The following is a 27458-nucleotide window of genomic DNA, read 5'->3' as shown; positions in this document are numbered from 1 at the left end:
TTCTTGACCTGCATACAGATTTCTCAAGAGGCAGGTCAGGTGGTCTGGTATTCCCATCTCTCTCAGAATTTTCCACATTTTATTGTGTTCAGGACTTTTCAAAGTCTAATATGAAAATGAATCATCCAGATCTTACATTTTCTAACACACTTCCAGGTGTAACTGATGAGGCTGACTTTTTCACCTCAAGTTTGTTAGGCTCTGGAACAGGGCTCTGTATCCCTGAACTACTGGCATTTTGAACTTAATAAAAATTCTGTGAGGGTTCTGTCCTGTGCAGTGTAGGATGTTTAGCAATATCTCTAGCTTGCAGGAACCAAAATGTCTCTCTGCTGCACTGTGCCAAGTTGCTTAGTCTTGTCCAACTCTTTGGGACTCCATGGACAGTAACCCACCAGGCTCCTCTGTCCAGGGGGATTCTCCATGCAAGAGTGGGTTGCCATGCTCTCTGGAGTGTGTTGCCATGCCCTTCTCTGGGGGATCTTCCCAGCCTGGGGATAGAACCCAGGTCTCCCACATTGCGGGCAGATTCTTTACTGTCTGAACCACCAGGGAAGTCCTAGGTTTTGCCAAACGTAACCTGGCCAGGACAGGGATGAAGGGGAAAACCATTTTGAGTTGAGAACCACTGTTCTTGATAATTCATTCACCCTTTTCCCAGACCAGTGTCTTCTCTTTGGAGTACGCATGTCCTAGGGAGTACCCAAAGCTTTATTCCATGACATGAACAAGTCTCAGAAAATCAGTTTTGAGACAGTAAAATTCCATATGCGCTCTTCTCTAAACTGGTCTAAAGAACCCCTGCAGTGTAGGCATCAGTCAATTTCCTCTTTCCTATTATATTCACAGTAATCAATTTCCTTTTTCCTAGTCTATTCACAGTAATCATACATCACTTGATAAAAGGTCCATCTCAAAACCATCCTGAATCTTACTGTGGTACATTGCTCCATATATAAAGACTGGGACATCAAACTAAAGGATGATTTCAGCATTTGGAACCTTGGTAACAAGAAGCCTCCTGTAATCAGGGCACTTCACTGGACACGTGCATTGATCTTTCCCACACTCCTCTATTAAAGACAAAACGCGGTGGTTAGAAACAACATACTTTGGCTAACAGTGATGTATTTTGAAATCAGATATATTGTAAAACTTATATTGTAGAGTGATCCAGCAAAAGTACTGGCAATTTTTATTTAACTACCTCTCTCTTCCTTGCCCTTGCTATTCTCAAAGGAAAAAAAAAATCACACTGAACAGTGTCCTATACGATAAAAACAGACAGTTTTGCAAGAAATTGAAGGTCTCAGTGACTTGCTCATCAAAAGAACAAATTTATGTCAAGACTTACACCTTATATCTATTTATCATAGAATTAGGATTTACAGTGATATGAATGTCACAAAGATATGCATTAACAGTACAATTTGAATTAAAATAAGTAAAAAAAATTCTGAAAGGCAAGTCTAAGTTGGACATTTGTTTAAAAAATGACAACTTGGTTTTCCAGTTATCAATAGCTCTGACTGACATATTTTGCAAACTGAATGAACTAAAGCTACAGCTGAAAAAGTTTTGATGAAAATATGCTTAGAACACATTTTAAAATAAAAACACTGTATCAAAAATTATTGTACTAGCAAAAAATGTCTATAGAATAAGACATTCAGAATTTTACAGTCCATTATGATTATATCGGAGAAGGCAATGGCACCCCACTCCAGTATTCTTGCCTGGAGAATCCCATGGACGGAGGAGCCTGGTAGGCTGCAGTCCATGAGGTCGCTAAGAGTCGGACACAACTGAGTGACTTCACTTAGAGTTTCGACAGAAGTATCCCTACCTGAAAAGGTAATGTGTGTTTTGGTCACTTAGTCGTGTCCAACTCTTGCTACCCCGTGGACTGTGCCTGCCAGGCTCCTCTGTCCATGGGATTCTCCAGGCAAGAATACTGGAGTGGGTTGCCATTTCCTTCTCCAGGGGATCTTCCCGACCCAGGAATCGAATCCGGGTCTCCTGTATTGCAGGAAGATGATTTGCCAACTGATCGATGAGGGAAGCCCTGAAAAGGTAATAGGCATAACTAACTGTCATTTCATAAATGTTGGTAAACCTTTTAAAGGGGGTTTCCCAGGTGGCACTAGTGGCCAAGAACTTGCCAGCCAATGTAGGAGACATAAGAGACATAATTTTCATCCCTGGGTTGGGAAGATTCCCCTGGAGAAGGAAACAGCAACCCACTCCACTCTTCTTGCCTGGGAAATCCCATGGATAGAGGAGCCTGAAGGGCTAAAGTCCATGGGGTCACAGAGAGTCAGACACGACTGAGTGACTGAGCACAGTACAAACTTTTCTAAGAGTTATTTCCTAAGCGCTGAAAAAAACAAATAACGAATAGTTTGGAGGGGAAACTGTAAGCTTTGTGACTGTGTGTGTGTAACTCTTGAACTGCACCAAAATGAAAGGAGGGCCTAGTTGAGTTGTCAGCTAATAGATTACTACATATAATTGTTAATGATTTAAAGTTATTTGATAGTTGGGACATATTTGAAAGGAAGTAAAAAATATGCTTGTTTTCTGAACATAGTTTCTTAGGATTCATAAGCACACGAAATGTAATTGATGCTGAACCTCAGATGATTATATAAATGAAGCAATATATATCCACACAGATATATGAACTTTGATACAAAAAGTTCATCTATCTTATTAAGAATGCATTGTTGGTAACACTTTGTATATCTGTGGTGATGAGAGAAAAATCACTGCTGGGAGCTCTCTTCAAAAAAGAACTTTTTGTTGAACTGCAAGGCTCACAGTCATAGGAAAGCCTCCAGCACTAGCACCTCGGTGAACGGATGCTTCAGCTCCCCAGCCACAGCCAGGCTCTTCCTGGACAGCCCTCTGTCAGTGACTATGTACGGAGTACATACTGAGCTCAGCCGCTGCTCAAGGCAAGATTTCTCTAATGGGAGAATTTTGCTCTGTAGCCTCTGCTGGGTTGGCAAGACTTTGTCAGACATGCGTTGCAGTTTGAGACTGTCCCACTCACTCTGTTTCTGCTCTCTTTTAATTTTTGCAGGTGTATCCATTTCCCCCACCCCTACCTCACCCTCAATCAGTTCAGTCCAGTTTAGTTGCTCTGTCGTGTCCGACTTTTTGCAACTCCATGGATGGCAGCACGCCAGGCCTCCCTGCCCATCGTCAGCTCCCGGAGTTTACCCAGACTCATGTCCATCGAGTTGGTGATGCCATCCAACCATCTCATCCTATGTCGTCCCCTTCTCCTCTTGCCTTCAATCTTTCCCAGCATCAGGGTCTTTTCCAATGAGTCAGCTCTTCACATCAGGTGGCCAAAATATTGGCATTTCAGCTTCAACATCAGTCCTCACCCTCACTAAGCCGCCTACAAATCTAACTTAGTCATGGTGTGTGGTGTGCACTCCTAGAAGCGAAGTGAAGTGAAGTGGCTTAGTAGTGTCTGACTCTTTGTGACCCCATGGACTGTAGCCCACCAGGCTCCTCCGTCCATGGGATTCTCCAGGCAAGAATACTGGAGTGGGTTGCCATTTCCAAGCATCTAACAAATGTTTAATACCTATGCACATCTGTAACCGGGCTTCCCAGGTGACTCAGTGGTAAAGAACCTGCCTGTCAATGCAAGACACATAAGAGACACGGATTTGATCCCTTTGTCGGAAAGACCCCCTTGAGAAGAAAATGGCAACCTACTCCAGTATCCTTGCCTGGAGAATCCCCGTGGACAGAGGAGCCTGGCGGGCTACAGTCCATGGGATCACAAGGAGTCAGACACAACCTAACAACTAAGCAACAAGAGCACCTATAACTATATATAATAATATTATATATAATAATTGCATCGTATGTTGTTACATTAATTGTTGAGTACAAATACTTTTAAAGTTGTTTCACAATAAAAGAAATTTCTAAAATTTTGTCTTCTAACACATTACACACTGTAAAAGTCTAACTGTATACCTCATCTTCTTACAGAGAAATATAATAAGATGAGTAATAAAAGATTTCAAGCATAAATATATCTCCTTAGGCTCAAATTCCGGAATTCCATTTCAAGAAGAAAAGAAAACAAAGTTAACATTTCTGAGAGAGAAAATCTGTTCATATTTTTGAATGGATAATGGTGAGTTTAAAATACTTAATTTAGGTTCCATTACATGCATCTTAAAAAGTGATGCAAAACCTTAATTGAAAAGTATCAATAATTACAATATGCCAGAAAGTATCCTTTATAACATTTAAATACATGGTGAAAAATTGCAGATAGTAATTTTTTTAAATGCTTGTGAAGAATAATACTTCTCAAAATTCATTTAAAAGGTAAAAAAGCCTAAGCAACAGTTTGTCCTACTGTCATAAATGACTATTGTCCTTCAAATTGCTGGTTCCTCCTGCTACTTTCCCCATTATCTGATAAGCTTGCTTCCAATTTCACTGATTTAAAAAAAAAAATGTGACCAGGAGAAAATTTCCCCCACTCCTTCCACTCCTCTATCTACTTCTTTGAACTTGGGGCACATGTATCTGGCCTTCAGTTCTGTTCAGTTCAGTCACTCAGTCGTGTCCGACTTTTTGTGACCCCATGGACTGCAGCACGCCAGGCCTCCCTGTCCATCACCAACTCCTGGAGCTTACTCAAACTCATGTCCATCGAGTCAGTGATGCCATCCAACCATCTCAACCTCTGTCGTCCCCTTCTCCTCTTCTCCTCCTGCCTTCCATCTTTCCCAGCATCAGGGTCTTTTCTAATGGGTCAGTTCTTCTTCACAACAGGTGGCCAAAGTACTGGAGCTTCAGCTTTAGCATTGGTCCTTCCAATGAATATTCAGGGTTGATTTCCTTTAGAATTGATTGGTTTGATCTCCTTGCAGTTCAAGAGACTCTCAAGAGTCTTCACAAACACTACAGTTCAAAAGCATCAATTCTTTGGTGCTCAGCTTTCTTTATAGTCAAACTCTCACATCCAAACATGACTACTGGAGAAACCATAGCTTTGACTAGATGGACCTTTGTTGGCAAAGTAATGTCTTTGCTTTTTAATATGCGGTCTAGGTTGGTCATGGCTTTTCTTCCAAGGAGCAAGCATCTTTTAATTTCATGGCTGCAGTAACCATCTGCAATGATTCTGAAGCCCAAGAATATAAATCTGTCACTGTTTCCACTGTTTCTCCATCTATTTGCCATGAAGTGATGGGACTGGATGCCATGATCTTAGTTTTTTAAATGTTGAGATTTAAGCCACCTTTTTCTCTCTCTTTTTTCACTTTCATCAAGAGGCTCTTCAGTTCCTCTTTACTTTCTGCCATAAGGATGGTATCATCTGCATATCTGAGGTTATTGATATTTCTCCTGGAAAACTGGGGAAAAAAGTACATCAGAACTGTATATTGTCACTCTGCTTATTTAACTTATATGCAGAGTACATCATGCAAAATGCCAGGCTGGATGAAGCACAAGCTGGAATCAAGATTCCTGGGAGATACATCTGGCCTTCACTCTTGTGATTATGGATGGGGTGTACCTTCTTGTTCTCTTAACTAAGCCTCCCCCCTCCATTTATGCAGAAGCAACAAACTTCAAATATTCAAAATTTCCAAGTTCCAGCCAATGATTCTTTTCTTTTTTTTTTCCCCTTAAAAAACAAAACAAAACAAAACACCTCTGTCTATCACACATGCCACTCCAGCCACCATCTCATTTCTCTGCTCCCTTAATATTCCACTCAGACTTTCAGCACCAGCCTTTACCAGGCTGTTGTTGTCCAGGCCTCTAATGAACTGCTAAGCCCACTGGTCAGTTCTGAATCATCAGTATTTAATCCATCAGCAGCATTTGACACAACTGATCCTTCCCTCCTCTTCAAACACTCTTCACCTGCTTCTAGGCCAACAGATGCCCCTGTGCCGGTCACCTCTCTGTTCCCTCTGCTCATGTCCCCTGATTTTCTAAATTTTTAAAAGTTGGAGTACCCACGGAACACTTGCAGACCTCTTCTCCTGTCTATTCTTACTAGCTTGGAGAGCTGTCGTCCAGACTCAAGAATTTAAATAAGCTAAAGAGTCCCACTTTGAAATCTCCAGGCTGGACTTTCCTTCTGACTAAAGAATTACACATCCTAATTCCTATGAAGTGTCTCCATTTGACTGTCTGAGGAGCACAGCATACGTAACAGATCACAGAGAACTTGGATCAGCTCCATGAATAACACCCCATTTTAAATGCATCAACCATGATTTCTCTACTTCCAAAATATATCCAGAATGTCATGACTTTTATCTACTATGACCTGGATCCAATCAGTCATTATCTTTGGCCAAGATTTTGCAATGGTCTCTGCCACAGTTTTCTGGCAGTCTAGTACTTAACACAGTATTCAGAATTAGCTTATAGGAACAGAAGTCAGAACATAGTTTAAATCCTCCAATACCTCCACTTCTAGCTCAGAATAAAGGCCAAAGGCTCTATAAGCATCAACAAGACTCCATAGAGCCCAACCTCCATCCCCACCCTATTTATCTCTCTGATACCACCTGCCTTGCTCAGTCAGTTCAGCCACATTGGCCTCCTATCCACATCAGGCATGCATCCTTCAGGACATTTTCAACCACTGTTTTTTGCCTGAAATAGTTTACTTCTAGATACCTGCAAGATTCCCATCCTCTTCTCATTCACATCTGTAAATGTCACTTTTACAAAGAGGAATTCATTGGTCATCATATTAAAATTTCAGCAACTCTCAACACCTTCATTGTACGTCCTAACCTCTTGCTTATGTATATGTATGCTCAGTTACTCGGTCATTATCTGACTCATGGCCCCATGGAGTGTAGACTGCCAGAATCCTCTGCCCATGGGATTTCCTAGGCAAGAATACTGAAGCGGGTTGCCGTTTTCTTCTCCAGGAGATCTTCCCAACTCAGGGATCTAACCCACATTTCCTGTGTATCTTGTGTTGGCAGGTGAAGTCTTCACCACTGAGCCACCTGAGAAGCCCTCAACCTCTTCCTCAGTTCAGATTTTTTCATGTTATCAATCTCCTGCAATTCAGGGGACCCAGGCTCAATTCTTAGGTTGGGAAGATTCCCTGGAGAAGGGAATGGCAACCCACTCCAGTATTCTTGCCTGGAGAATTCCGTGGACAGAGGAGTCTGGCAAACTACAGTCCATGGGGTCACAAAGAGTCAGACAAGATGGAGCAACCAACACATCCAACACCTTCATGACACACCCTAATCTCTTCCTTGCTTCAGATTTTTTCATATTACCGTTCTCATCTATCAATATTTTATTAATATCTTACTTTATTCATATACCCTTCTTTTAGAATGGAATAACCATGAAGACAAAGGTGTCTGTATCTTTTCCCACAATATTGGGAAGAGTCTTTACTACACAGTGAAGTGACAGCATCAGTCTCTCAGTCGTGTCTGACTCTTTGCAACCCCACAGACTGCAGCCCACCAAGCTCCTCTGTCCACGGGGTTCTCAAGACAGGAATACTGGAGCGGGTTGCCATGCCCTTCTCCAGGGGATCTTCCTCATTCAGGGACTGAACCTGGGTCTCCTGCACTGCAGACAGATTCTTTACTGTCTGAGCCACCAGGGAAGCCAGTGTTCTCTTTAAATGTCTGTTTTGTAAATTCATAAATAAAAATAAGACAAAGAGAGCCAAAAGTGAAAACTTCTTCATTTCCTTGTGAGAATTTCACTTATAGTAATCTTGATTGGATCAGATGACCCAAGCCAACCACGGGGATTTTATTTAATTACTTATTTAGTGGCCTTGCTATGTGGCTTGTGGGGTCTTATTTCTGTGACCAAGGATGGAATGCAGGCCCTCAGTAGTGAAAGAGCAGAATCCTAACCACTGGGTCAGCAGGAAATCCCAACTGTGGGGAATTTAGAACTATTGATTTCAACTACTGTCTTTCTTTCATGAAGCAAATACATGAATAAATTATGTGAATATTACATATTAAATGAATTTTCTTGGCCTGTTGGAGATAAAGATAAAAGAAATGAAATAAATCCAACTGAAACAAAAGAATATTGAATTCAAACCTGGTTTTTAGACTATTTTTGTTTATCTAACTGAACTCATTTTACGATTGCATAGGCAAAATGCCAGTTTCCCTATAGAATTAACTTACTGTTTGCTATATAAATGTTAACCTTCACTGTGTGTCTGGAACTAGTTTAAGTAGTTTTAGGACAATGGAAGATGAAATCAGAGAGATAAAGTATATTGACCTCCTGCTCACTCAAAATTCAATTTAACTTCCTTGTAAATAATCTCTGTTGAGAGGAAGAGATGGCAGAAATGTCTGTGAATTTCCAATAAAATGAGTAACAGTATGTAGTAAAAAAAAAAAAAAAAAAAAAAAACAGACCTCCATTGAAACAAATTAGGCACCTCGCACTTAAAATGCAGAATAGTGAAACACTGGGCACCGTAAAGAATCACTTAATGAATTTCAAGATATATTGCAAGGGCCCTAGAAGAGGACTAGTGATAGATGCCTGAATTTACAACATTCCACCAATTTTTCATTAAATTTAAAGAATCTGTTCTTAACCAAAATGCTATTGATTTTGAAATAATGTCGCATGAAGCAATTTTTTTCACTTGTGTTGTTTCCTGAATTTGCTTCAAAAACTTGGGACACAGAAAGTAAACCCTTTAAGAAGTAGATATAGCTGAGTCAATATTTATACAGGGTACATTGTTCTAAGCCCCAAGTGAGAGAAAGAAAACATAAAATTCTCATCATCAAGTTCTTGAGAACATTCCAGTGAACAGTGACTGACTTCTAAACACCACAGGGCAAAATGTCAGGACTTTAAAAGATAATAAGCTGCTACCATAAAGAGATGGAATTTTTTTTTTCCATTTGGGAGATGAGTGCATGGAAGAGGAGAGAGGGAAGGAGTACATCAAGGTATATCATCACCCTCTTATTCAACTTTATGGAGAGTATATCATGCGAAATGAGGACTGGATGAAGCACAAGCTGGAATTGACATTGCCCGGAGAAATATCAATAACCTCAGATATGCAGATGACACCACCTTTATGGCAGAAAGTGAAGAAGAACTAACGAGCCTCCTGATGAAGCTGAAAGAGAACAGTGAAAAAGCTGGTTTAAAACTCAACATTCAAAAAACTAAGATCATGGGATCCAGTCTAATCACCTCATACCAAATAGATGGGGAAAAAAGGAAATGATAACAGACTTTATTTTCTTGGGCTCCAAAATCACTCTGGACAGTGACTGCAGCCATGAAATTAAAAGATACTTGCTCCTTGGAAGGAAAGCTATGACAAAACGAAACAACATATTAAAAAATGGAGACATTGCTTTGCCAACAAAGTTTGTATAGTCAGAGCTATGGATTTTTCAGTAGTCACGTGTAGATGTGAGAGCTGGACCATAAAGAAGACTGAGCGCTGAAGAACTGATGCTTTTGAACTGTGGTGCTGGACATTCTTGAGAGTCCCTCGGACTACAAGGGGATCAAACCAGTCATTCCTAAAGGAAATCAGTCCTGAATATTCATTGGAAGAATTGATGCTGAAGCTGAAGCTCCAATACTTTGGCCACCTGATGCAAAGAACTGACTCACTGGAAAAGACACCGATGCTGGGAAAGATTGAAGGCAGGAGAAGTGGGCAACAAAGGATGAAATAGTTGGATGGAATCATTGACTCAATTGACATGAGTTTGAGGAAATTTAGGGAGACAGTGACGGAGAAGGGAATGGCAAGCCACTCCAGTGTTCTTACCTGGAGAATCCCAGCGATGGGGGAGGCTGGTGGGCTGCCGTCTATGGGATCGCACAGAGTCGGACACGACTGAAGCGACTTAGCAGCAGCAGCAGCAAGGAGACAGTGAAGGATAGGGTGGTCTGGCATGCTGAAGTCCATGGTGTACCAAAGAATTGGACATGATCAAGCCACTGAAGAGGGCTTCCCTAACAGCTCAGTTGGTAAAGAATCCACCTGCAATGCAAGAGACCCCGGTCTGATTCCTGGGTCAGGAAGATCCACTGGAGAAGGGATAGGCTACCCACTCCAGTATTCTTGGGCTTTCCTTGTGGCTCAGCTGGTAAAGAGCCACTGAACAACAAAAATTATATAGTTGTAAACTAATACAATCAGTGACACTAAAAATGAATGAGGAATATGATTAGATTCATCTAGGAAAAGGTGAGTTAAAGCATAAGTTTTTTTCTTTTCTTTTCTTTTTTTTTTTTTTTTTTAAGATCCAGTGGAAGCAATAGTCTTCAGCCATTATCTGAGTGCTCATTCTGAAGTTTATCATGTCAATTGCGGTTTTATGAAGTGTTAAGTTTATAAAGGAAAAAAAATAGTTATTTTTACTTGAAGAAACTAAAAAGAGAAATTATATTTGACTACCATTAAGTTGCATCTGACCCCTTGTTGATCCAGACTAAACAGATTAAATGTTGTGAGCTTTATTAAAAAAAAAAAAAAAGATGTTAAGTTTTCAGTATTGCCTTAAATCTTATAACACATAAACATATATGATATTCCATCAATATTTTGATTAGGAAAGACCTTTTTCTAACCACTGGCAACTTGTCAGAAGAAACATGCTAAATCTTCAGTTCATCCTAATTTGATGTTTGAGGGTCAGTCACATGGCTAACATTCAAGCAGTTTCTTTTTGTCTCATGTAAAGCCTACTTTTAAAGCACTGAAGTAGTTTTAGTTAGAATTAAATTGAAATATGGATTTTCAGAGGTGAAACATGTTTTTCCTTAAGAGATTTCTCTGAGATGGTAAACCGGACTGTACTAGGAGTCAGATTTCTTGTTTTTCCTTCTCTTTGTCAATATGGATCTTAAGAAGTGGTGGACTGGAATACAAAGGATTTAACTGAACATCAGAACCAGTCTTCACATTGGTGGATAAATCCATAGGAACACGTAATGAAGAAAGTCAGTGAAAACCACAGAAGCTGGTGCTCTTGTGTTGAAGTTTGTTTTGTTTGTGTTTCATTTTTATTGTGCCTTTTTTCTTTAAGAAAAAAGATAGAAGAGTAAAATGGTCTAAGTTTCAGGAAAACAGTCAGAAACAAAGGAGTACCCAGAGTAGTTCATAAGAAAGACAGAAGAAATGAGCAAGTAATCAAGAAAGCAACGAGCAAAAGGTTTGTAAATAAGTCTTTATACTGAGGATGGTCTACCTCCTCAGCCTCAGATATGCAGATGTTACCACTCTAAAGACAGAAAGTGAAGAACTATAGAGCCTCTTGATGAAGGTGGAAGAGGAATTAAAATGCTGGCTTAAAACTCAATGTAAAACAAACTGAGATCATGACATCTGGTCCCATCACTTCATGACAAATAGAAGGGTAAAAAGTGGAAACAGGAACAGATTTTATTTTCTTGGGCTCCCAAATCACTGTGGACAGTGACTACGGCCATGGAATTGAACGATGTTTGCTCCTTGGGAGGAGAGCTATGGCAAACCTCTACAGGGTATTGAAAAGCAGAGACATCACTTTGCCAACAAAGCTCCGTATAATTAAGGCTGTTTTTTCCAACAGATGGTCAAGTAAGGATGTGAGAGTTGGACCATAAAGAAGACTGAGCATCAAAGAATTGGTGTTTTTGAATTGTAGCACTAGAAAAGATTCTTGAGAGTCCCTTGACTCTCAAGGAAATCAAACTAATCAATCCTAAAGGAAATCAACCAGGAATATTCATTGGAAAGTCTGATGCTGAAGTTCCAATACTTTGGCCACCTGATGTGAAGAGTCAACTCAATGGAAAAGACTCTGATGCTGGGAAAGATTAAGGGCAAGAAGAGAAGTGGGCGACAGAGGATGAGATAGTTAGATGGCATCACTGACTCAATGGACATGAGTTTGAGCAAACCACAGGAGATAGTGAAGGACAGGGAAGCCTGGTGTGCTTCAGTTCATGGGGTTACAAAGAGTCGGATATGACTTAGTGACTGAACAACAAGAATGACAAACTCTATCCATAAATGTACTTGTTATGTAAGACATTATTCTTATAACTTCCCAGATCCATAGTTTCCCAGATCTTATCAGCACATAGGTACAAATGGGCCACATTAATGTCAGGTGGCCCTTTGCCCTGACATGGGCAGTGCCCAACACTCATGCCTCCCTTTGTCACTTAGTGAAAAATAAATGAAGCTGTTTAGTTGCTCCGTCATGTCTGACTCTTTGTGACCCCATGGACTGTAACCCATCAGGCTCCTCTATCCAAGGGATTTCCCAGGCAAGAATACTGATGTGGGTTGCCACTTCTTTCTCCAGGGGATCTTCTTTACCATCAGTAAAAGGCAGTATCACTTCTTTCTAGGTTCAGTGGCAAAGCTTGGGCTTCAAGACAGTCTCCACAAAAATTTTTCTACCATTATGTGTAACAATAAAATCCTTTTTTGTTTCTTATTAATTAAGGATTTAGAAGTTCCATATTTGTTCAAAATAAAGGGAGCTGTAATTAATGTACGTTAACATTTATTTTGGGAGGAAGACCTGGGAAAATAAATGTCATACAAGCTAACAAGAGTTTGAAAAGTTCCATTTACTAAAATGTGGTATTTACCTAATTCCTGAGCAGAGAAATGGAGCAGTAATTAAGAAGTTACAGAAACAGTACCAACTAAGGGGAGTTGATCCAGTGAACCAAGTGTTCAGGTAATAAACCATTAACTCTTCTTTCTTCTCTCCCTTCATCTTCTAGTTTAAACTTGAAACAGCTCCCAGTCAGGTATCTCATAATTTAGCCTGGCCTCTACTGTTTTTCAGTAACTTTGATGACAAGTGGCCCTATAGACAATTTTGTTGGCCAGGTGGTTCTGCAATGATTCTGGTTCACTTATTTGGGTTCACATGCAAACAAGCTTTTTAAAATCATCTTCTATGATATACATTTCGTAGAAAGAATGGGCAAAGACTAATGGTTAATTTAGATAGATGAAAAATTATACTCAAAGGACCCCATATAAAGATGGCATGCAGAAACAAACTGAAAGACGAGGAAATAAATGATCATATTGAAATAGACCATGAAGGAATTCAAAGCCCAAAAAGCTGGGCTTTGGAAATTACTGCCTTGATTGACAGGGAAGGAGGCTGTGATGTCCATGGAAGGGACTTAAGACTGTGAAGTTGGACAGGGCTTTGAAAGGAGCAAGATGGAACATGGATTACTGATAAGAACTGTGTCATGATCTGTATGTCACAGATTTATTATGCTTTCCTGAAATTAAACTACCAGTTGTCAAGTGAGGTACTTCAGTACAACAGCCCCGGGTGCTGGGAGAAGTGAGGTTGCTGCTCTGTGTCCAGGAAGGTTTTCTCATTCTGACAATGGTTAATGGAGCTGCCTCCATTCTCAGTCTGAATTAGGGTTCAAATTACTTTACCTCTAAAGAGCGATGCATGCTGGATGGAGAGACAAGAGTAACACTATTTTTTACCTATGATGATTCATTAAAATTACATTTACTTATCCTATCCCCTGGAGGAGGAAATGGCAACCCACTCCAGCATTCTTCCCTAGAAAATGCCAGGGGCAGAAGGAGCCTGGAGGGCTACAGTCCATGAGGTTGCAAAGAGATGGACACGTCCCAGTGATTGAACACGTGTACTTATTTAATATGATGATCAGGAAAAGTAATGCATAAGATTTTAGTAACATTTTATTTTACATGTTATATGCTCTCTAAAAATGTTCTAAGTTTGCTTCTCATGATCTTACTACTCAATAAAAATTTACAAATTTAATATTAACCCATAACTCCCAGAAAATGCCTGATCATGGTCACTACAGACACTCTTCTCTATCAAGGCACATGATATTGAGTACTGCATTGCCTTATACCAAAGAGAAAATGCCAATGTATAATCCAGAAACAACAAGAGTTTAGTGGCTCGGGGACTGATATCTGTACAGCACATTGCTGTACGTCAGAATTTTATAGAACCTTTAGGCTTAAAAAAAAAAAAAGCTAATAAATCTGTTCCTATTCTAGTATAGAATATAAAGATCTGAAGTCTTTTGGGGGCCTAAAAGGCATTGCATAAACATTAGAGCATGTTAATGACTTTCTTGTGCACATGTCTGCCACATGTTTGTGTACGAAGATATTTTTAAACTACAGAACTGATTCAGACATTAAAAATGTCATATTTTAATGGTTGCTTATTGTAAAAGGTAATACGTATTTTTTGCAGATATTTGGAAAATACAAAGAAGGAGAAAAATATCTCAGGCCCTGATCAACTTTCAGACACCACCATTGTTTATTTTCTAGAGAGTTGACTTTCTTAAACATCTTCTCACTGAGACTAATCCTCATTTGAATAACTGTCACCTGAAGCTGGAGATATCCATACAGCTCTTTTTCACTCTCCCTCCTCTGGGTTGAGGGGTACCGCCACTCTATTAATAAACCAGTCCACATAGGTGCAAAAGAATATTCTTAACATGCTGTTCATGGCTAGTTGATTCTCTTGGCCTTGGCTTAAATACTGGAGGATGGAGATATAGTAAGGGAAGCCATGAAAAAGAAGGAGGAGTATTTTTGTTGGTAATTTGTTTTTCAAAAAGATCTATTTACATTATGGCAACCTCTGATTTGAACAGATGGTTCTGTGAGATGTTGTACGCAATGAATTTGATTATTCACCAAAGCACAGGCCTAAGTAGACCAAGGTGTGACATTTCTGGAACAATTCATTTAGCAACAGCAAACGCCCCATCTCATGGTCATAAACTTCACCCTGACATCTAGAGAAAAGACTTTCAAACATCTACTGCAATTCCAAAGGAAGCTGGGGGGGACGATGGATGCAAAAGTATATATTTGATCAAAAACACAAATCCCACTTCATTGTTGGCAAAGGACTTTCCCATGTAGATTGGGCTGGGTACATATAGAGGGAAATGCCTTTTCTGGTGCAGTATTTTGAGTATAACAGGAGATGCAGTAGAAAGGGCAAGCATCATTAATTCCATGACAAAAAAAATTAAAAATACGTATACCAGACTGAGATCTACTAAGATCAACAACTTCAAACACAGCTTGAGAGTCAGAACTTCTTGGAGTTTTGTAATGAGACTCTACCTGCTGCAGGTGAAGGACAGACCGAGATGCTAAATTCTCAGTCTAGCAGATCCAGGCCAGAGTCAGGGGCAGATAAGGAGGGAGAAACATGCTAAAACTAAATATAGGGATACCTGAAAAGGAGAATTCTGCACAGTCAAGAACCTCGAATCCTCACTTTTGTAAACACCCTCTGGATCTGTGGGGAGGGGAGTTGAAAGAAATAGTCCTTCCTTCTGCTCGGTGATTACACAAAAGCCTCCAAAGGGCCAATGCCTTCTAAGAAAATGCTTGTCCTCCTAGGGATCTGCTCCCACCATGCCTCGAGGCCGCATACTCACATCAGTGCCACAGCTCGGCAAGCTCGACTGCAGACTCGCTGGTTCTGTCACATAAAGGGGGGTGTCGTTTGCCAAAGGAGATATAGGGCTGGCAGGCATGTACCCCCAGGAACCCAGAGGGCAACTTAGGAGAGAATCCTGAGGGACCTGGTTTGAAGCAAGCGGAGGGAGCAGTACGTAAAGCAATAAGGGAGAGTAAACTGACGTGTGGTCACCCAGTACCCTGGCGAGGGTCTTATGCTATAATTCACATACTGTTGGGACAGATGGTTCATGCTGCTTGGCTGGCTGATAAGTCACCTGGCTGGAGGAGCACAAGAAGAGAGTCTGCGACAAGGAGATCTGGGAAAGAGGCATGTAGGCACAAAGGGTGAGTTTCCTTTTACTAAACATCTCTCCCTTAATAAACAACAGAGATGCAGGTTTAATATCAGTGCCCATCGGACAACACTCACTGCAGAAGCGGCACTAACCAGGTGGACAGAAAACAGTAAGCAAACGCAAGCCAACTCCTTTACTTGTTTAACTACTGACTGCACAGTGGACGAGTTGGTGATGGACAGGGAGGCCTGGCGTGCTGCGGTTCATGGGGTCACAAAGAGTCGGATACGACTGAGCGACTGAACTAAACTGAACTGCACAATGAACTTCCGAAAAGAGCATCCACGGGTAAGATGGTAGAGACTATAATAAGAGGTTCCTATCACACCCACACACATACAAAGAAGAATAATAGCAACAGGGACTTTCCTGGTGGTGCAGGGGTTGAGAATCCACCTTGCAATGCAGTGGGTGTGAGTTCGATCCCTGCTCTGGTAACTAAGATCCCATATGTGGCAGAGAAAATAAGCCCTTGCCCACAACCACAGAGCCCTCATGCTCTGCAGCCTGTGGGCCACAACTAAGGTGTGCCAATGCAGCCAAATAAATAATTAACAACAATACTTAAAAATAAGAGCAAGGAGGAAATGTTTAGAGATGATAAGTTTATGGCATAAATTGTAGTGATAGTTCCACAGGTGTATACTTATCTCTAAATTCATCAAGTTGTATATATTAAATATGTATGCTTTTTTAAAATGTCAATCATATCTTAATAAAGTGGCATTAAAAAAAGAGTATGCATGGCAACAGAGATGAAGACTACACATGTGTTCAAAAACACAAGGAACCTCTCACCAGGTCTGAGATGCTATATGGGAAGCAAAAAATTTCAGGACGTTATTCTCTCTCCTATATTAAACACCCTTATCTCCATTTTCCACACATCTCTCCATATTTATAAAAGTGTTTTGGAACTTTGCTGGTGGTTCACTTTTTAGGACTCTGTAGTTCCAATGTAGCAGGGTACAATTTTGATCCCTGATTAAGGAACTAAGTTACCACATTCTGTGTAACACAGCCAAATAAATAAATAATGTATCTTTACAATTCGACAATAAAAAGAACTCGCAAAAAAACATGTCCAGTTGGGTTTAAGATCCATGGAGTGTACAGGCTAAGCCTCTGTTGATGTATTATTCGTGAAAACTAATTCTCAGCTTAACCTTCAATATTTTGCTAACTCCTGCAACCTTAACCTAAATCTCCTACAACCTTAACCATAAAATAAGCCTCAGGTTACCTGTGTTTTTAGTTTTCTCTTTGATAATGTAACGTTTCATAAGGCTCAGAATTTGTCTGTCATAAGATACATTTGTGTTGAAAGTGTCTGCTATATTTCTGTCTGTAGACAATAAATCGAAGCAGATGATCATGGGCCCTGTCTTTGAATCTATCCGAAGAATGAAGGATGTTGAGAAGGTGGAGAGTCTATTTCTACTAATTGTCATCATTCTGTAAAGATGTCATCTCCCCTCCCACTCTGTCCCATGTGGACTTTATCACAGTCTCTGCCTTTCATTAAATGCGACCCCTGCTCTGTTGCCTTTATGTCCTAAAACACATCAGCCAAGGTCAAGACTAAACGGAAATAAGGACAAAGAAACAAACAAACAAACAAAAATAGCATTCCCTGGATCTACTCTCCTTGAACTAGATACTGAAAGAGTATCTTGATCAAAGCAATAATTTTGGAAGGCTGGAAACTGGGAAGTAATTATGTTTTCTTTAGAGATTAATTATAAGATAAATGCAGAAATCGAGTCTTCTAATATAAATGAAGGGAAAGCTTCATTTTCTGAGGTGCAGAACAAAAATAAAGAATTTGCAGACCAACTTTTAAAGTAGGAATGAAGCAATTTAAGAATTCACTCTGACGCAAGATCAGAAGAAACTGCCTCTGATGCTGGGAAAGATTGAAGGCAAAAGGAGAAGGGGATGGCAGAGAATGAGATGGTTGGATGGCATCACCGACTCAATGGACATGAGTTTGAGCAAGCTCCAGGAGACAGTGAAGGACAGAGAAGCCTGGCGTGCTGCAGTTTGTGGGTTTGCGAAGGGTCAGACAGTCCTTAGCAGCTGAACAACAACCACCACCGAGTCCAGTGCTGGTCGGTGGACAACTTTTGGGCTGAGTATCTATAATTCAACTCAAAATTGACACTATCTACTGAGGCAGCACCAGATTCCACAGGAGGGTTCAGTCCTACCAGACTCCCTTTCCTTACTCCCTTCAGAAGCCAGTCTCAAGCCCAGGTTGTTGCTTGTATTTCAGACTGACTGGCTGTAAATCAGAGGTTCACAAGACCGCTTCTTATGCTCAATTACTTCACTATAGTGACTCACGGAATTCAGGAAAACATTTTACTTACTAGATCGCTGGCTTATTACAAAATATATTCAGTAACAGTCAGATGGAAGAGATGCAGAGAGGATATATGGGGAAAGGGCTGGAGGCGTCCATGTCCTCTGGGAGGGTGTCATTCTTCCCCTATCTCCACATGTTCATCAATCCAGAATCTCTCCAAACCCTGTCCCTTTGGGTTTTTATGGAGGTTTCATTACATAGGCATGACTGACGATAAGACTGGCCACTGGCTACTGATTCGACCGTCGCCCCTCTCTCCTCCCTGGAGGTAAGATGTGACAGTGAATATTCCAACTCACCAGTCACGTGGTTGGTTCTGCTGGCAACCAGCCCCCATCCTTAGGCGTGGTCCAAAAGCCACCTCATTAGCAAAGTAAAAGACATCTTTAGGATTCTCCTTACTATGGGAATTCCAAGGGTTTCTGTGCCAGAAACAGGGATGAAGTTCAAATATATACTTCCTAGTATAAGTCACAATATCACATCTGCCTCCTATAATCCTCTCCTGGAAATTACCATTTTTTAGCTTATAAAAAGATTCACAAAAATCCCCACACCAAGCAAATACATGCTTTTTTGGTATATTACTGTGCCTTGTTCCAGTGTAATTCACCAATCTAACTTTTCATTTAAGTACATCTGGATGTTAGCGTTCAGCAAAATACCATTCATTCGGGAAGGGAAACGTCATTAGACGGTGCTATGGTTTCAACTGCTTCCCCCAAATATTCATATACTGAGGTCCTAATTCTCAGCATCTCAGAACGTAACTGTATTTGGATACAGGGTCTTTCAAGTGGTTGTTTAGCTGCTCAGTCGTGTCCGACTCTTGTGACCTATGGACTGTAGCCCACCAGGCTTCTCTGTTCATGGGATATTCTAGGCAAGAATACTGGAGTTGGTTGCCATACCCTCCTCCAGGGGATCTTCCTTATCCAGGGATTGAACCTGATTATCCTGCATTGGCAGGCAGATTCTTACCCATGAGCCATCTGGAAAGCCCCTTTCAAGTGGTATTTAAGGTTAAATGAGGCCCCTAATCCTATATAACAGATATTTCATAAAAAGAGAAGATTAGGACACAGACAAGACCATGTGAAGACAAAAGGAGAAGACAAGGAGAGGACCCTCAAAATGAAATCAACCCTGCCAGTCCCTTGATCTCACTTGGAGAGATCAAACTAGCCTCCAGAAAGGTGAAAATTGCAGGTGTGTTTTTAAGCCACTGGATCTATGGTACTTTGTCAAAGCAACCCTAGTGAACTAACGTATTCAAAAAAGTCACATGTTTGCAGACATTTGCTGCTTTTCATAAAAATGTACATTAAGGGAGGTTAATTAGGATAAAGTTAGTGATACTTTCTTGTCAGCAATTATAACATTAAAGCCAGTATATATCTCCAGAGATCTATTAACCTGCTGGAGTCAGAATAGAATATATTTCATAAATGAGGTAAAATCTTATACAAGTTAAGTGTTGATACAAAGTCACAGGTTCAGAGAATGCTATTGACAGGACCAGAACTGAGGTCTTCTGATTACATGTCCGGCGCTAAATCACAGAATAAAAGCATTATTATAGAACTGGTCTCACCACAAACAACCAAGAAACCACTCCCAAATGGCAAATTAACAGCCTACTTTTCACTTAAGAATCATCCCAGTAAGAATAATTAACATGCTTCCCATCTGTGGAATTTTTTTTGGAAGCCAGGCATTTCTAAAGAAAATTTTGATTAATCATTATAACTTAGATATGAAACTTTGTATTTGGACCACTTGCTTAATATACCACACAGTTCTGGATGGATTTGTAACTGCTTCTTGGGAAACTAGTGAACACAGTGGCCAATAAATGTGTGAAGCTGTGAAATGATAGATATTGAGAAAACTGAGTCTATGTGACATGATGCCTAAAGGAAAATGGAGAAGATCATTTATAGATTAAGTATACAAATTACGAGATTGCAGAGTCTGGAAGAAATATCTTACTCTATCATATTAAACTATTCTTTCATCTTACCTGATAAGAATCTGAACCTATTGAATTCAGCATATAATGCTTGAAAAAATTTAACAGATTAAGATAAATTTTAGTTAAATAAAACAAAACTCACCAGCTCCATTCTAATAAAAAGAAGGAATTTGTGCACAATGGTTTTCATTGGAATGTCAATTCACCATCATGATCAATGCAAATCGTCACTCTGATCTGTCCTATGTAAACTAGAGGGATGAACAGTAATACAGATACTGACATCTACACTGATGGATCAATAAATCAAACAATCTATTATTATCTAGGTCTTAAAATATTTAAATTTCTGATACAATTTTGAGTCATGCTAAGTAATATATGCCAACTAATCAATAGATGCAAATACATAATTAATGTCCCTTGCTTCCCTTCTCTCTGCTAGTTTCCAAGAGAATGAATTAATAGGATTGTCTCCATTTAATTTTTCCATACTTATAAGGGTTAATATTTCTATGTTTTGAAAAAGTACAGAAGGAAAAAAAAGCTGTAAAACTTACAAATAACTGTAAATATACCACCTGTTTCCAAAGAAAAGATTCTCCTTTGGGTGAATTTAAGTCATTCATTTGCTTTTATCATAATGCATGGCCATCATTATCTACTCAGTCATGCGCATTCTAATCGTGACAGGATGAGGTGTCAGCAGCTCCATAAATATGAATATTCTACTCATAATCAAAACTGCAATATAATGACTAACATCATGCCTAAAGGGGAAGGCAAGACTTCCAGAAAAAGATCCATGAGGAGATTTAGTTCAGTCATGTTTTAACTAGAAAGCAGAGGTTATTTCTGAGGAGACCAGCCTTAATCATGCTAAAGTATTTCCAATCAGCATTAGACAATTTTCGGAGGCCTAGAACTGAATATTGCAAAATGCTGACCTCAAAGCACACTTGTTTTATCTTTACAAGATCAATAGGCTCTTATTTTAATTCAATGAACTATTTCACAGTATTGGCGATTTTTAGTGAACAACTCCAAAGAACAGACTTATAAAAAAGGCATTTTCTTTTCTTCTGATTGTTTTAACTTAAATAACAAATGTGAGAAAATAGCACATAATTTTTAAAAAAAAGAAGTCTTCCCTATTTACATGGCATTTTAACTGCAAGGCTTAACAATCAACAAGTTCACCATAATCTTATTCCCAACAAATGTGGAACAACCTAAATCTCCACAGGAGTGCAACAAATAAATACAGAGTATATATTATGTGATAACAAAATCTTAATAAATTGGGAATATGTTTACAATAAAATGCAATGAGAGAAATCCTATATAAACACAGGATCAATCATGTATGGCAAATGCATTGAAAATACACCAAAAATATTTTCAAAGTGGTGTTTCTTCATCAGGATAAGAGTGATTTTGCTATCTCTTGCAATATTTCCATATTTTTCAAACTTTTTACAGTGGCCATGTAGTACTTACATAATCAGAAAATGTCTCTTTTGATTTACAGTTTTTCTAGGTATTCTTGGTCATGGTCCATTTAAATCACTGAAGCACCATTGAGTTAAATACGCCATATACTCTTCCATGCCATATACTCTTCCATGCCCTGGCAAAATTCCAATCCCTTTGAAAACACACTGTGTGCATCACCCCACTTTCAGAGGCTTCATTCTTTTTATTTCGCATGCAAAGCACAAACGTAGGAAGCTGCAAGCTTTATCAGAGCCAGATCAGCATCAGTGGCTTTCTTCTGTTCTCTTACAGTGTCTTTTTGTTTGTGAATTCTTACTAATTGCATGGCGTCTCTTGACAGCAGGTACCAAGAGGAAGACGATGGCCATAAACCATAAGAATCAGCCAGCCACTGAAAGAGCTTGATATATTGGAAGGTGATGCCAACAAGCAAGTTGGGCTTGAACCTTGTCCTGGCAGTCATTCAGTTAGTACAGCCTTCAAACTCCCTGAGTCTGATTTCTTTGCATCACATTGGGAAAATATCTATATTCGATGCACTATTTCAGACTTATCACCACATACCCAACACTGAGGAACTTCATTTCCCACACAGAAGCAATCAGCTCCTAAAGTGAAAGTGAAAGTTGCTCAATCCTTTGCAACCCCATGGATTATACAGTCCACAGAATTCTCTAGGCCAGAATACTGGAGTGAGTAGCGTTCCCTTCTCCAGGGGATCTTCCCAACCCAGAGACTGAACCCAGGTCTCCCGCATTGCAGGCGGATTCTTTACTAGCTGAGCCACAAGGGAAGCCCACAGCCCTGAGAAGTGCAAGACTAACAGTTTGTAGTTGAGAAATATGAGACCAATTTCTTGCCTTTTTTTCCTGCAACTGTGAAGCAGAGAATAGTTACTTAATATTAATGAAATCAGACTTTCTGACTTCCTTCTGCTTAATTTTGTCTTTAAAAATCAACATAATTAGTTTAGTCTTTTACAAAATATTATCAGCTTTCCCTTCATGTTTGATGACTCATTCTGTCCCAAATCTATGACTGTGAGTAAATGATTTCAAAGTTATTAATCTGATGAAGCCAAATAGTAATCAATGCACGCAAAAAAAAAAAAAAAAAAGATTAAAAAAGACAAAAGGATTCCAACTGAGATTTGGCAACAATGACTATATGAAGTAATCCAGCTTCTTGAATTGGTTACCGAGGAAATGCACTGGGAAAAATGTTTAAGAAGCAAATTGATTGGGCATCTCACAGAATAAACGATTTGACTGACAGAAATTTAAAGGTCAAGAGTAAACTTTGGGTCTGCATTTCAACTCCCTACATATAGCATATAAGATGCTTTTTCAATTACATTTTAGATCAAACAAACTTCTTCTAGCAGAGGAGGGGAGGACTGTTAGGACTTGATTAGAAAGAGGTATAACAGATATAATATGAAAGTATTTGTGTTGAACCATCTATCATAAGATTACAAGTGAGCATAGCAGGAAATCCACATGTTGGGAGTATTTTTCCCACTACTCCTAACTTTTAGTCAAAACTCTACTGGAAAATCATTGTTATTTCCAATTATTTCTATAACACTCCTTCAACATGTTGGGGAGCGGTACAACCAGTAATATCTCTTATTTTCTTTGTAGTCTCACGGAGGATAGCTTATATTCGTATGTTCATTAGCCCCTCAATTTACCTAGTCCTAGTTTTTTTCTTCTGAGTGTGGTTGAATTGTCTTTTAGACATCTCCATTTGGGCATCTAATAGACATCTCAAATTTAACTCGGTCCCGACCTGACAAAGCAATCATGATCTCATATTTACCAAGTCTTTCTGATCTTAGTGATAGGTGATAACTTTCATTAACTGCTAAAGCCAATTCCTAAAGCCATCCTTAGTTGTCTCTTTCTCTTGCTTTCCTCATTCTATGACACAGTTCTATTCATTTTTTAAAAATTTATTTACTTTAATTGGAGGCTAATTACTTTACAATATTGTAGTGGTTTTTGTTATACATTGACATGAGTCAGCCATGGGTGTACATGTGTCCCCCATCCTGAAACCCCCTCCCACCGCCCTCCCCATTCCATCCCTCACGGTCGTCCCAGTGCACCTTGCTTTGAAATTTAAAAGGTATCCCAATTCTAAACACTTCTCCCCATCTCCATTATTGCAGGTGCAAAAAATTTGGAGATATTCTTACCAGGTATTAATTTTAAAGGACTGTTGTTGGTCAGTCGCCTAGTTGTGTCCAACTCTTTTAGTACCCCATGGACTGTAGCCCCCCAGGCTCCTCCTTCCATGGGGATTTCCAGACAAGAATACTGGAGTGAGTTGCCATTTCCTTCTCCAGGGGATCTTCCCGGATCAAGAATTGAACCCATGTCTCCTCCATTGGCAGGCAGATTTCAGATTATTTACCACTGAGCCACCTGGGAAGTACAGTTTGACAATTTAAATCAGTTCATTTGCCCTTAGGTTTCTCAGATCTTTTAATATGGAAATATTCATCAAGAATTTCTCAAAGGGTGATATAGTATCAATGATATTGAAAACCTTGAGCACGGATCCTCTTTGAGGTGAATTGCAGACAGGTTTAGGAAACATTACCGTGACTACAATGCTTAAACTTTACGTTTGTTGACACTTCCTATTTCAAGATGCTGATTCTTTCAGCTTTGTTGTTGTTTTCACAGCTATTACTGTTCTTTAGGGTTCTCCTGGCGGCTCAGCCAGTAAAGACTCTGCCTGCAATGCAAGAGACCGGGTTTGATTCCTAGGTCAGGAAGATCCCCTAGAGGAGGAAATGGCAACCTAATCCAGTATCCTTGCCTGGAGAATCCCATGGACAGAGGAGCCTGGCAGGCTACAGTCCATGGGGTCGCAAGAGTCGGACACAACTTAGCAACTAAACCATTGTTCTTTATGTTGGATCTTTTTATCTTCCTAAACTCTAAACACTGAACTATTCTTTTACTTCTTTGAATTCCTTTTTCTAATTCCACAAGTGATTATTGCACTCTCACGGTTTTAAACACATCAATACATTAAGATATCACTAAGTCTGTCTCATAACTACCCCTTATTTCCTACTGAACATCTTCTCTGAATACTTGAGAAACATTCCCAAGCTAACTCTTTATTTGCCCCCACCCCAACTAGCTTTGCCTTGGCTTGCTATTTTAATAAATGACAGCCTCATTTTTCTAGCAGTTTAGGCCAAAGAAACATTTGGGGTCATCCTTCACTACCTGCTTCTCTCCTCATGCCACATAACTTAATTATCAATGACCACAGGCATTCATTTCTGTTAAGGCCATTAATTCATACCATTGAAATACTGCAAACCGTATTCCTCCTCTAACACCTTCCATTGGCTCCTTATCTCACTCAGAATGAAAACTTTGACTGGAAAGCTCTTACACAATTTCTCCTAGACTAATCATCTTGCCTCATGTTCCTATCACCTCCTCTTCTCTCATTAATTCTTAACTGAGAAGTTCTTTTTGCTGGTGATACACCATGCCAACGTGCTCCTACCTTAAGGCCTTTGAATGCATTTCCTTCTGTGTTAAGTAGCTCACTGACCATCAGAGAATTCTTCCTTAATCAGCCTATCGGAAATAGTACTTTACTTTCCCCATCACTTCATCTCTTTATTTTGCTTTACTTTTTAAAAATACTACGATGATGATTAATTTTATGTGTCTTCTTGGGTGGTTACAGTGCCCAGCTGTTTGGTAAACACCAGTCTAGTTGCTGCTGTGAATGTATCTTACAGATGTGACTAACGTCTAAAGTCAGTTGACTTTAAGTGAAGGCGATTACTCTTGATATTGTAGATGGACCCCATCTAATTAACCGGAAGCCTTGGGAGCAAAACATGAGTTTTCCTGGAGAAAAAGGATTGCTGCTATAAGTCAAGAAGACAGAATCAGTGTGCCCTACAGACTTCAGTCCCAGCCTGCAATATCAACACCTACCTGAATTTCCTGCCCTACCAATAAGCTTGCCAGACCCCACAATCAAGTGAGCAAATTCCTTAAACTATTTAAGGGATATAGAAATCTTCTTAAAAATTCCTTAACATCTTCTTTTTCACATACCACACACACATACACACACACATACACACACACCCTATTGGTGTTATTTCTCTGGAGAAACTTGACTGATATAACTACTTATTACCACCTGCTGAATTATGTGTTCCTTTGTTTATTATCTTTTCCTACATCACTAGAATGTACATTTGTGAGACAAGAACTTCATTTCTTTGGGGCATTATTCTTTGTCATCTTCCATGAATATACAAGCAACATAAAAGACCCTCATAAAATGTGTGTTAAATGAATAAGTGAAGGTTATTTTGTGAACTTAAATCAGGGTAATCAAATCAAAATAAGAGCAAGACAGAACAAACAAGTCACCATGAAATTACTACTACATTCAGTTCAGTTCAGTCACTCAGTCGTGTCTGACTCTTTGCGACCCCATGAATCGCAGCACGCCAGGCCTCCCTGTCCATCACCAACTCCCGGAGTTCACTCAGACTCACGTCCATTGAGTCCGTGATGCCATCCAGCCATCTCATCCTCTGTCATCCCCTTCTCCTCCTGCCCCCAATCCTTCCCAGCATTAGAGTCTTTTCCAATGAGTCAACTCTTCGCATGAGGTGGCCAGAGTACTGGAGTTTCAGCTTTAGCATCATTCCTTCCAAAGAAATACGGCTGTTCTCCTTCAGAATGGACTGGTTGGATCTCCTTGCAGTCCAAGGGACTCTCAAGAATCTTCTCCAACACCACAGTTCAAAAGCATCAATCCTTCAGCACTCAGCCTTCTTCACAGTCCAACTCTCATCCATACATGACTACTGGAAAAACCATAGCCTTGACTACTACATTACCTGTTATGTAACTTTCACAAGAATTTCCAGGAAATGATCTATGTATGTCCATATGCGTAGTGTAAAAATAACCAGAAATATCACCTTGTGTCTCTTCTTATTTAGCCCCATAATCTTTAAGTATGTAGCTAATAAGTTCCAAGAAATTTCACATTTGTGACATTTAATATTCATAAACATCATACAAGGTTTGAAATTGTATTGGAATTTAAATATAAGAAAACCAAGGCTCAAAATGGATAGTGGGGTGAAATATAATTTTGCTGAAGGGAGGAGTAGAATGCTGCATTTAATAAAGAGTCAAATTAAAAAACAGTTTGTTATTACAGCAAATTTAGATAATCAGAAGAAACAAGTATTCATCACTCTTTTATTAAATTTCCAATGCAGTTGCATGTAGTCTGCCATGATTCATTTTGTTATAAAACAGTAATAATATTATGGGTTAGGGAGGTTGTAAAGATCTACTTCATGCAATTTATACAACAGCACCTATCATAATTTATAACAGATGTAGAATTTGAAAATTGTCAAGTTTGAATCCTTTAAATTCATTCTTGAATTTAAAAGCCAAAGTCAAAGACATGAATTTTAAATTGACACAAAACTATGAAAATGCAATACACTTATGGACATTTTGATTTGATATACAGACAAGAGCAAAATCTGAAAAATATTTCCTAGCAGATACCCTGATGTCACTAAGAATATAATTAGCCACTGTGCCAAGGTTACTTCATGTGAGATTTATTTGTATTCTGACCTAAAAATGTAAAGTTTATATGATGTTTTCATGTGACCTTCTAACTTTACTACAATGATTTATTGTTATGTATCAT

This window comes from Capricornis sumatraensis, chromosome 2 (genome assembly GCF_032405125.1).
Source record: "Capricornis sumatraensis isolate serow.1 chromosome 2, serow.2, whole genome shotgun sequence".
In the NCBI taxonomy this organism is placed as follows: Eukaryota; Metazoa; Chordata; class Mammalia; order Artiodactyla; family Bovidae; genus Capricornis; species Capricornis sumatraensis.
This window is presented reverse-complemented; position numbering follows the sequence as displayed.